Source organism: Labrus bergylta, chromosome 10 (assembly GCF_963930695.1).
Source record: "Labrus bergylta chromosome 10, fLabBer1.1, whole genome shotgun sequence".
NCBI lineage: Eukaryota > Metazoa > Chordata > Actinopteri > Labriformes > Labridae > Labrus > Labrus bergylta.
In genome coordinates, this window is record NC_089204.1 from 10,462,114 (window position 1) to 10,474,425 (window position 12,312).

Sequence of the window (12,312 nt, forward strand, 5' to 3'; positions counted from 1 at the left end):
CCACTACTTCAGTATAAATTGCGCATGATTTATCAAAGACAACATGCGTAATAATGCAGAGTCCTGCGCCCACCAGTCCTTCTGTCTATAGCCTACAGTTCAGTCTTCTACACAGCTTATTACAGACTTGAGGTAAGTGACATGCTCATATATTAAGCACAGTGCCTTGAAAATTAACTTTCATCACTGAAAAACATCAGAACCAGTTGTTCATATCCCTGCCTGGGGTTTTTTCAAGCTCCAGATGCATTTTTAATATCATTCAATGGTGATGCTATTCTGATTACATTTATAAGTATATGTTCACTTTGTTTTATTTAACCATGAAATAAACTTGTTGAGAACAAAAATCTCCTTTTCCAGAGTGTCCAAAACAGGCAGCAACGCGAAGAGATATTTGTTGATTTTTTACTACATTGGAATGTGTCCTTTTTTTTTAGCCTTCTCTGCTCAAAGAGGAAGGTGAAGTAAGCAGGTTTTTGGAAGTTTTTTGGTAGTTGCACTCTGCAACCCCACCACTTGATGTCGCTACATCCTACACACTGCTCCTTCAACTTTAATAAGGCTACAAAAACCTTCACCATCAACAACCTCTTTAACATCATAAAGTGTCAACAACGCATGAATATGTGGCTGCATAAAAAGTAAGGTCATGCAGCTGTTTCAGTGCACAAGACTGTACAGTTGAAGATGGTGAAGCATCTCTTATTGTTACAGATCTGTGCTGACAATATGTCACTGAAGAGTTACAGCAAATATTTTATCTGAATTGCCATATTTTGTTGAACTACTTTTGGTGTGACCAAACCTTTATGATTTATAATTCTTCATTACTTTTATAACTTACACTTCTTTTAATAATTTCCTGTTTATAACTTCAAAGGAGTCCAAAAACGTTTTGTTCAAGGGCCTTCAAAAAGGACTGTGAGGTAAATGATATGTAAATTGTAGCACTATAAGAAAGTTTACCAGAGAGCTCGTTTCTAAAAGCGTTAGGGTTGTAAAATCTTATCCACCGTTTTGTTTTTATAATGTATTGTACATAGATCCTTCAGATCCTCTGGAATCACTATCATAAATACATTAACCGGTGCATGTAATCAGAACGTTCGTATCATGGGGATACAAAGGTTATGAGCCCATTTATATAGGCCTACCTGATCTTTTTGATATATTTTTTTGAAGTAGCTTAGCTTACTTTAAAGTAAACTATTAGCAAACAAAACACTTCCAAATGTGACTTAACATACGTGTAACACTTTTCTTATAGCCTGGTTTTGAGTTTCAGAGTGAGTCACACTTTTCTTCTCACAGAAGGGCAGGAGAGAGACTATGGTCCCCACAAAGATAGAAGAGCAGGAATACACACACACACACACACACACACACACACACACACACACACACACACACACACACACAGGCTGTGCAATATGTCGCATTGAAGGCAGCGAGCAACGTTGAACTGCTAGTCTAACAACGATTATTTTAAATGTATTTTAAAATATGTAAAATGAATCCTTTTTTTTCACACACACGTTGTTCTCATTGTCTCCCTGTAACTCGAAAAACCTGCCCAGCTGGACCAGCTTCGGCCAATGCAGCAGAACAAACCCCTGCAGTCAGAACTCAGGGCTCCAGTTTAACCTCAAATTATCATAGCAACACAAAAGATGTAAAATTATTGATATAAGTCTAGATAAGGCGATGGCTTGATTACATTCTAATTCTAAAACCTTTATGAGGTGAAAGCAGAGCAGGTGGAACAGGTTACCCCAGTCTGAGGACACACCTGATTCATCCATGACCAACAGGGAGAGACCTGCAGGGCGTTGACTAAATGAGAGACGAGGACAGAATCAGTCTCACCTCAACCTGCCAGTCAGACATACAGAAGAAGAAACACGGACAGACTGTCAGATCAACAGAGATGGATCACATTGGGAGAATTATTGGAAAGAAAATGGGTGAGTACAAAATGGAGAAGAAAAAAAGGAGGCACTGGTTTGTATCCTCACGGCCCCTTATTTGCAAGGTTTAAATACCCATGTCAAGTGGAAACCCTGAATCTCTTTTTCTTTGTTTCTGAGGCAAACTGAGCTTGATTTAGTGGGAGAAAAACGTCTTAATAAGTATTTTATTTGATGGGGGTAGGGGTGAGGGGGGCAGATAATCTAAGGGTTTATGAGTTGAGAGAAAAACAAATAGAAAGAGTGAAGCTCTGCCTGAAGGTTGAGGTGTAATGAGATGCTTGATTAATAGGACGTTTAGTGTTCAGCTGCTTTTAATGTTAACAGTCACATTATATTTTTGTTTTACTCCTTGTACCAAAACTAAGACAGTAACAATAAGAGGGAGGTAAACAAGTACAGCAAATGTATTGATTATGTAACCAATGTAATATGAGTTTTTTGTTTTTAGTACGCATGTGTTGTGTGTAGCAGGCGTGAGTGCGTAGGCTGGGCCTTTTCCCATTAATGACACACCAAGCCATACCCACATCTAGATAGCTAGTTTTCATTGGTGTTAAAAGAAGCACAATCTGCTGAGGCCTTAGCTTTGGTTTGCTTATCTAAGCAAGCCTAAATGAAACTAGACAGAAAGGTCAAATTTAGAAAACGTTGTTTGAGTTCATCAGTAAGCACTTGATACTTATTTTAGTTTATTGTCTGCTTCATTACTGCTCGAGGGGAAATTTAGGTTGACACTCAATTATTAAAAAAAACATGTTACACACACACACACACACACACACACACACACACACACACACACACACACAGGCCTGAAATACAGACATACACAGGGCTTTAAATGAACACCCACCAACTGGCCAATTGGGGGTACAAAATTACTTTGGTGGGTATCATTGTAGAGTTACTCGCCATTTTGGCTGGTGATGAATGAAGCAAATATCACTGTTTGAATCGGCAGGCTGCAGAAATTATATGACGAGTCAGTGTTGCCAGATTGGGCAAATATGGCTGGTAGAAAATCTGGTTGGCTGGTAACTTTAAAAATCTACTATGTTGGTTGGTGATCAAAAAAGTAAATTTAAAGCCCTGCACATACATGTACACAAACAGGATTGCTGCATTACTGCATAGATCTAAGAGTGAGGGGGCTTCACACAGGCAACACCCTCGAGCAGTTGGGGTCTTGCCCAAGGGCACTTTGGCAGGTCCTGAGAAATTACTAAGGACTGAGTTGAAACTGTTATTCTGAAAGGTCTAAACTAAAGCATGATGAATTATTATAGCCTAGCTGGAACACAACACTAAGCTGTTTCATTTTCATCCTAGAGATGAATAAGCAGAGATTCTTTTTAATCCTGGGTTCACTTCTGAGGAATTGGGCGCAACATGTTTCTTCAAGTGTCCTCAGCTTTGAGTTTACACTCGGCTGCAGGATATACGTTTATGATGTAAAGGTTTTTCATTAATCACTTTTCTTCTTTTGTTAAGGTACAGTTAAATATAAAACCTCTATAGATTATGTAAGGTATAATGCATAATGATGAGGAGGTTGTTTCTACTGTTATCATCTCCTTGCTCTTTTTCCCAGAGTGAAGAGATCAACATCAAATTAACAAGACTTGATAATGTTATATTTAGTCGACTTTAGTCCAGGTTCTGTGATAAGAGCTGCTCTACTGGCCACATTTTGTTCTTCTTAAGAAAGGTGATCTATCAAACAAGAGCAGTCCGTTGATTGGCCAATCAGAATCCAATGTTTAACACTGCAAACGCACATTACACAAAAATGTATCAAAGAGATGTAATTGTCTTGGTTTGCTGTTGAAGTTTTCAACAGTTTCATAGATGTTTGTTTTATATTGACTGTCTATGGGGGTCATGCTTTTCTTGCTTCAATATCACAAATGATCACTTGACAACTGGAAGCAGATATTTGCACTGAATGCAGGTATTAACAATCAATCCATGAATTGGAGTCTGTCAGGCATATAAGATGTTCAAAGTTAGAAAAATAAATGTTCTACATTCGAGGTATCTAAAATCTAAAATCACAGAATTCTTACCGACACAACCGAAAGGATTCATTGTTGTTTTTATGATAAAATGTAATAGAAGGATGTCAAAGTAAGAATCCCTATTAGATAGATACATGTTTAGACCTACCTATCTAATTTACCTGTTAAAGCAATACAAATAATTATTAGACATGTAAGAAGATTATTGGGATAAGTAATCAGCTTTTATCTTTCTTTCTTTTTTTTTACTTTGTGTAGGCCTAAGGGTATGAGTTTGTGTGACAAGTATTTGGTTCGCCCATTAATACTTTTTAAACCTTAAAGTTTTTCAAGTTATTGAAATACTTGACATTGAATGAGTAAGATTACATTTTAAAACTAAAAGGACCATGTAGTATTTCAGCTAATCTCATTTCTCATCTCATTTAATATCAATATACTCTCAGTCACAATAATGATGAGCAGTCTGACATGTTCCTGAATAATTATATTTAGGATCAAATTCTTGTAATAAATACAGTGTTCTAAATGGGAACCTCTTATTGTTAGCTTGTGTTGTTACTGCAAACTGTTTTCAACAGTTAAAGGCCTGATCCACTAAAGGACTGCACTGCTTTTGCAGGCGCTAAACCGGGGCAAAGTAGAGAAAAGACCGCATGGAATCCACAAAGCAAATGGTGAAATGCACCCAAATTGCATGCCAAGCAGACATTTGCATGTACGTATACGTAAATTAGGGAATATTCAAAACTTCTGTGCAAAATTGCCCCGGTCCTGTGCAAACAAGCCTAGTTACAAATACCATCCAATTCACAAGACCAGTGCTAATTGCAACAGGCAGTTACACTGGTGCTATTTAACACCATTGTGACCAATGTATTAAATTGATGGAATTTACCCTCTGGTTTTTCCTCTCGCTACACTTACTCAATTGAACGCACATTTCACTCAGCTGGTGGTAACTGTGGCGCAGTATTTATAGAGATATGACACGTAAACTTTTCAGTGATCAGGAAAACTATTCTGCATTTGAATGACATTAAAATCGATGATTTGTTTATTATGTTTGTAGATATTACTTTGACATTCCTGTTATTCATAAAACTATAGGGATAAATCAGCCCAGGGCTGTCAGGGACTCGACACTTATGCACGCTATGCAAGTTTATTTTTTTCTGAGTTTACCTTGCTTGCTCCATTCAGAGAGGAAGCTTTGTTCTAAACAGTGAAATTCTACATATTTCGAAGCATCAAAGTATTCTTAAAAAATGTCCCCCTCCCCTCCTAGTACATCATCTTAACGTTGACAAGACTGCTCTGTCAGCAGGAGAGCTCATCTCTGCGCAGAGTAGAGGTGCAGACAGATTTTCTCCACATTCACACGCAAAACAAGAGCAAACTGCTCAAGGCAGCACAACTTTGTGGGCGCAAGTACCGGTATCTAAATGTTGCTAAGATTTTTGGGGATAGGGTGCTGAAACAGGGCTTTTTCTGTACAATTCAGAAAGCTATTTGAGGGCAATCAGGCCCATTTTGTGAAATAGAGCTCTGGCAAACCTACTCCCATTCCTTGCATCTAGTGCTCTTAGTAGGCCTATGTTAAATCAAACATATGATGACATGACATTGTGATGCTGTTTGTGCTGCAGGAGAGTTTGTGGAGAATGCAGTGACAAATGCTCTGGGTGGTGATGACAAGAAAGAGGAGGAAAAGGGAGGATTCTTTTCAAATTTTCTCAACAAGGATGATGATGACGATAAAGACAAAAACAAGGGACATGACAGGAAGAAAGAGGAGGAAAAGGGAGGATTCTTTTCAAATCTTCTCAACAGGGATGATGATGATGATGATAAAGACAAAAAAAGAGGATTTGCAGGTCTCTTCAGTGAAATGGAAGGTGCTGCCGGAGGCCATGGGGAACAAACTCCTGGAGGATATGATGGAGAGGCCTTTGGAGGGATGAGAGGACAAACTGTAGGCGTAAACGACGGAGGTATGTATTGACAGACATGAGGTAGTGACTTACAAACAACAGCATGTCCATGACACGCATCTCTAGAGGTCATGTGACTTTACAAACGTAGAGACATATTATTTGTTCCTGCAGCATAAAAAAACATATGGCCTATGAATGAATACTTATTTTCACAAAGGAGTTTAATTTGTGTTTCACCTCAGATTACTCCAACAAAAGAAATACTGATTATAATCTACTGATTATAATCTAATGGCTAATGACGCCACTTCCACACTGAATGAATCAGACAAAGTAGAAACAAATATCGGCCTTCTGTGTGAGCCTATACTGAACAGTAGGGGTTTCATGTAGCCTAACTCCAGCTACTGCAGGTCCAGAAAAGCCCCTTGAGCCTGCCGCTGTAATATCCGTGCTTTCACCAATTTGTTGTGGTTTCTCCTTATTTGTCGCGTCCGCCTCTTCTTTTCTTTTCCTTTTTTTTCCACTAAAAGACCAAGGGCTGACAACGCCAGTGCCATTTTCAACATGTTATCAGACATTATTCTCGATTAGAGGTACTTATATTACAAGTGGTGACCGAGACCGACAGCGATATGAAAATGGTCTTCTCGTATCATAACAACGCACTACTGCCGCCTGCTGGTATGAGGAGTTATTTCCTCTCACGCATGTACAGAACGAATGTGTTGGTTGGTCGATGGCTGTAGTCTTTGCATGTGTTCAAGTGCAACTTTTTGGCCCTGAAAAAAAGCCGGTTAGGCGACGCCACAATCGGTCTTCGTCGCCACCTGCTCTTTGCTGTCTGCCTGGTGTGGGCCTGTATAACAGTATAGAGCACCGATAGAAGGGACTGTCTACTGTCAGATTGTGTAGGCGCTTTGCAATTTGGAAGCAACAATGTTAATGGCTACAGATTGTTCACAGATTTAGTATTCATTAGAAGATACCTGTTTATGGAAATTAATAAAAGCTAAATAGTTACTTGCAGAAATTTGAGGTGGAATAAGATAATATGGTGGTGGGACTGAGCAAGAGTGCAGTTCTGGTGCTGGTCAGAGCTGGCAATGAAAGAGCACAGGGACAGATCTGCAATTTTGCAGCTTAAACAGACTGCTAGTTGGAAGGAGGTGCTGTCAGGTGATGCATGTCAGTTGACTGCCTGAACAAGCTCGCAGGCGTTGCCTCGTTTACAAACTCAACCAGTAATTATCTTGTCATTTGTCATGTTTCAGATTTGCTCAGTGATCTGATGGATGTGGCTGAAGAAACTTCTAAAGGAAAATAAAACCTGCAAACAACAATCTTGAGCTCTATGGAAAAGACAATCACCTTCATCCTCAACTCATCCTCAACTGTAACCTCGTCTGAAATGTAACCATAGCTGTCACAATATCCAAGAGTCGGAAAAATGTGTTGGACTCACATTTAACACTTGTCATTTTGTTTTTAAAAACAAATTTACATTCAGTTTTGACTGTCGCATTCAGAACACATTTTTAGACATTCAGTGAAACTGGGGGGAAAAAAATAGTCCTTTTATGCCACAGTTTCATCAATTAGCTCACCATTGGCCATTATAATTATTTTTGTGCAGTTGTTTTAAATGTAACATAATTGTTTGTGAGGAAATTTCCAGCATAATAAACTTGTGTCTCCTTTCTGTGTGAAGTACAAAGCTAGATTTAAAAAGGAATTTATGATAGCATACTGAAAATAGCTTGTTTGGAGGAGTTGCATGCCATGAGTTCAAGCTGTATCTTACTCCTTTACAATTTCCGAAGTTCAACAAGTATTAATCCAACTATGTTAAAAATATGGAACTTCTCTGCTTGCCTTAAGTAACTTTCATAACTGGCGATATATACTGATTGATTTACACTGTGGGCAAAAATAAATCAAATACAAGCCACAAGTACTCAAATGTAATAATTAAAGTGTATTTTCATGAAGTTAAATATGAAATGGCTCTAAGTGTTGGAATAAAGAATTGACCTAGTAAGAAAAATGTTGTAAAGAAGGCAATCTGCTCAAAATCATAATGCAAAGCTGAAGGGATTGTTCAAAAATGTGATATGTGATTGGTTGATCAATTAAATATTTAATTATGCCCTGCATTTATAATGTTCCTTACTTTAGCTATAAAGGGCCCTTAAGAATGGTTTCTACTGTATAATTGGTTAGTGGTGGGAGAAGTCTTAAGATCAGTTCATGTTGTGATACAACAACAGAAAAACTCTTAATTATGAAGCCAAATTGTGCTTGTGCTAAATAGAGCAAAACTTACAAAAAATAAACTGTGTAATGAATAAAATGTATTTGAGGAGGACACATGCCTCTATAGGTCAGAGGGCTGTTATTGAGTGTCTAAGGTTTCATTCACACAGCAAGCCTTAGTGCTCACTTTTTTTTTGCCTACGATATTTATTTGTTTGGCCGTTCACATGACTTTTTGGCATATATCAGACTCCTGTGTGAATCAACATATGAAAGTGGCCCAATAGGATTGGAAAAGATCAGAATCCATGAGACTTGTGCTATTCACTTTGTCAAATTATCAGATTCAGAATGGTATTCCTGATGAAGAAATGATGAAAATGGCTCCAACAATTGATGGTATATAAAATCCTGAGGATAAATCTGCAGATGATGAAGTTGCTGAAAATAATCAAGATGGTCCTGCTAATGAGGACGTTTATGCTTGCAAACTTTCTGCAGATTGGGGCTGAGAATGATGAAGGTGGTCCTGAAAATGATGGACACAAAAGGCAACAAAAGGTTGGACGCTAAAAAAAAGATTGAGATGATGCTAAAAATAATGGAGATGAAGCTCACATTAATGAAAGTCTTCCTGAAAGTGAGGAATCATGAAGGAGCACAAAATCACAACAATAATGAAGAAAATGCTGTTTTCTATACATGCTGTCTATTATAGCCTTTTCGCTGCCTATGTTAATATTCAAAAATGTACAGTATTGTTTAAATTAAATCTTAATTAAGAATTAAAGTAAGCATAATTAATAGGTTTAGCACAACTTTGAAAAAGCCTTTGTCTTACCTGCAATTATCGACCGTCAGTCTGGTCAGCGCAGGCCTTTTCCTGCAGGTTACTGTCGCTCTAGTTTTTTCCTTCAGATTTTTTTTCTTCAATTCAGATTTTTGCTCTTAAAGTGCAAAGTAAAGTTTCCAAGATTTCTACTTCACATCAGAAATCTTTGTGTCAGGGTAACTTGGAGAAAGTCTGAATGTGATTGTGAGAGAACAGAGAAAAGCTACACCGGGCCTGAGTTAAACATCACCTCATACTGTTGCCATGACTTTTTCTAAGAGCGTGTGTGTGACAGAGTGGATTTTAGCCGCTATCCTAATATTTTGATGTTTCAGATGTCTGTTTCATAATTATAACTTTTTGCAGCTAATATTATCCAAATATTTTTCAAAATTTTGGTCTTTAGTCTTTTTAAATTAAAAGAACAAATGGTTTAGCCTACTTATATATGAAACATGTGATCCTAACACAAATATATTACATTAATGCAAATTGGGATTGAAACTGTCATGCCAATAAAGCATTTGAGCTGAATGTAATTGTTTACAGTAAACTAAAGTGCTCAGTTGAAATGATACTCTAATGTGTGCACACAAAACAAATCAATTTGTGCTTCCAAGGACATAGACTACAGTTTTTCTATATAGCATTATGCCAACAATTTAACCAATTTAATTCTAAAGCTTATCAAATGGACCTTTAATAGCCTATGTATTCTATCATATTTATTTAAAAAAGATAAGAGCTATACATATATCTGATCCTTTGTGTTTTGGTTTCTGAGTCATATTTTTGCTTTGGTTAATAAACTAAATTTTCAATCAGTGCTGCATAGACATTTACACATGAAACCCCTCATACTGCACATTTTCTGCATGGATATTTATCATCACAAAGCAGCAGGGATTTCATGAGGTAGCAGATGTTTAGGGATGGAAATCTTGAATTCATGGTTTTATTTATGGTTACACATTAAGATTTTTTTCTCATAGTCCACTGCACAGCTCCTACATTGCACCTTTTGTACATTTTGTGTTTTTTATCTTTATTTTTTATATTTTATGTTTTACATTTTTAAATTCTATTTTAAATATTGTAATAGCTTCTTATACTGTACTATTTAAGTTGTTGCTAGTTCTGCTTTAGTTCCTTGTTAATTGTTTAGCACCAATACACCAAGTCAAATTCCTTGTATGTGTAAATGTACTTGGTGATAAACTCCGATTCTGATTCTGATTATTCCATGTCTTGGATTTTTATTGCATTGCTCTTTTCTACGGAGCCCCTGAAGTCCCAAAAAGTAAAATACTAATATTAATAATAACTTGTGTGCAAAACATGTTAACTTTTGAGAACAAGATAAAATAGATAGATAGATACTGATCCTGAGGGAAAATTCAAAGCATCCAGTAGCAGTTTACAAAGACATGCACAATATCGAACATTTGTTACACCTAAACAAAAACTGCTGTCCCCCCCCTCTGATACACTTATATTAACCAGAACCAAAGATTTATGGAAGCCCCTACATGAATCAAAATGAGACCTGTGCAATTAAAAAATAGACTTATACAAAAAATGTTTTTACATAACCTGTGCAGGGATAACGATGGATGTGCAATTTGAACAAAAACTATTAACAGTTTGAAAGAAGAACACGGTAAATCAGACCCGTAGATAAATAGTGTACAGCAGTGTTTGAGGGGAGGTAGTGCAATTAAAAAAAAAACGTTTGAAAAGAACAGTCTGTGCCAACTTTAAAGGTGCTAATATATTATTGTGCTATATGTATTAAGTGTCCAACTAGAGGCTGACTCTTAAAAATATAGTCCAATAGTCCATGACATTTTATTAAAATGTAGTCCTCTCAATCTGGGGATCATAGTGTCACACTATAATACGACGGAGGAGTAGGGCCACTCGTTTAATCTCGTAAATTTACGACTTTAATCTCAAAATTATTATTATTATTTTTTTTAACGTGGCCCTAATCCTCAGTCATAGGGTAAACCTCTTGTGAATTTATTTAATGTTTTTACAGCTTAGCCAACCAGCTAGTTCAACCATCATGTTGTCAGTTGTGTTACCTGACAGTAAATCTAGAACAAAGCTCAAACCTGACAACCCCAGTATGAGGACAGGAACTATTTAAAGAAGTAGCTTCAGGGCTAACTGTTGCTACATCCTCAATGTTAGCTTACCTTCCTGAAGCATTAAGGGGCATGGTAAACCATTGTTGGCTTATTCTGTAAGAGCTAGCATGCAGCATATAGAGCTTGTTACTTACATGTATGTAACTTTAGGGTGTTTAGTCTTTGTAATGACACATTTTCATAGTTGCATATTTCAGCAGTTTACAACAGTCTGTAAGCACTTGACCTACAATTGTATCTTTTATGGTAACAAATGTGTAGTTTGAAAGAATACTTGCCATTAACTGGATGACACATTTGCTCTCAACTATTGTCCGATGGGGTCCGGGAGGTTTTGCCTCTCTGCTTTATATCTTTTTGAGTAAACTGAGCAATTATCAGGGTTAGCAGTGACAAAACATATTTAATTTTATTCACAATAAGATAAATCAATATTTGAGACTGCAGTGATTTAAAAAATCTGTTGACCTTTTTTAATGAACATGTTGACTCAAACGTTACAGATCATGACCAATATGTAATTCTCTTATTTAATTGCAGTAATCCTTCTATATGAATCAAATGTGAACTTGAAGCTTATGTTGAATATGACAGGAAACAATACAGAGAAATAAAACCTTAGACCAACTCCTGTTGACAGCAAATTTACCTAAATATATGAGACATTTGTACTGCTGTTTCAATATGTTTTATTTTTGACAGTTCTAGAACATCCCAGTAACTCATGGTTTTATACCTTCTTAACAACATTAAACAGGTTACACCAGATACAACATTTTCATTTTCAATCTTCAGCGTTTCAGTTATTTCTTATGTTTTTCAAACAGTAAAAAAAAAAAAACAGAAACATGTGCATAACTGAAAAAGTTTCTGTTAAAATGTTTAAAATGTTTAAAGCTGTATTCATCTTATTTAATTTAATTGTCAACATTTTCCCGCGTAGATGAAAGTTCCGTAGAGTGAGATGAAGGTCTTACAGGGGGTCGCGTTGTTGTCCTGCAGGTTTCTTTAAAACAAGCTTTTCAAGCCTTTAAACACTGAGAAAAGTGACAGGAGACAAGAAATATTAAGAATATGACAAAAGAAACCTAAATGTCTAAGCTTTGTGGCTCCTTTTAATGGGCGCTGCAAAGGAATTAACTT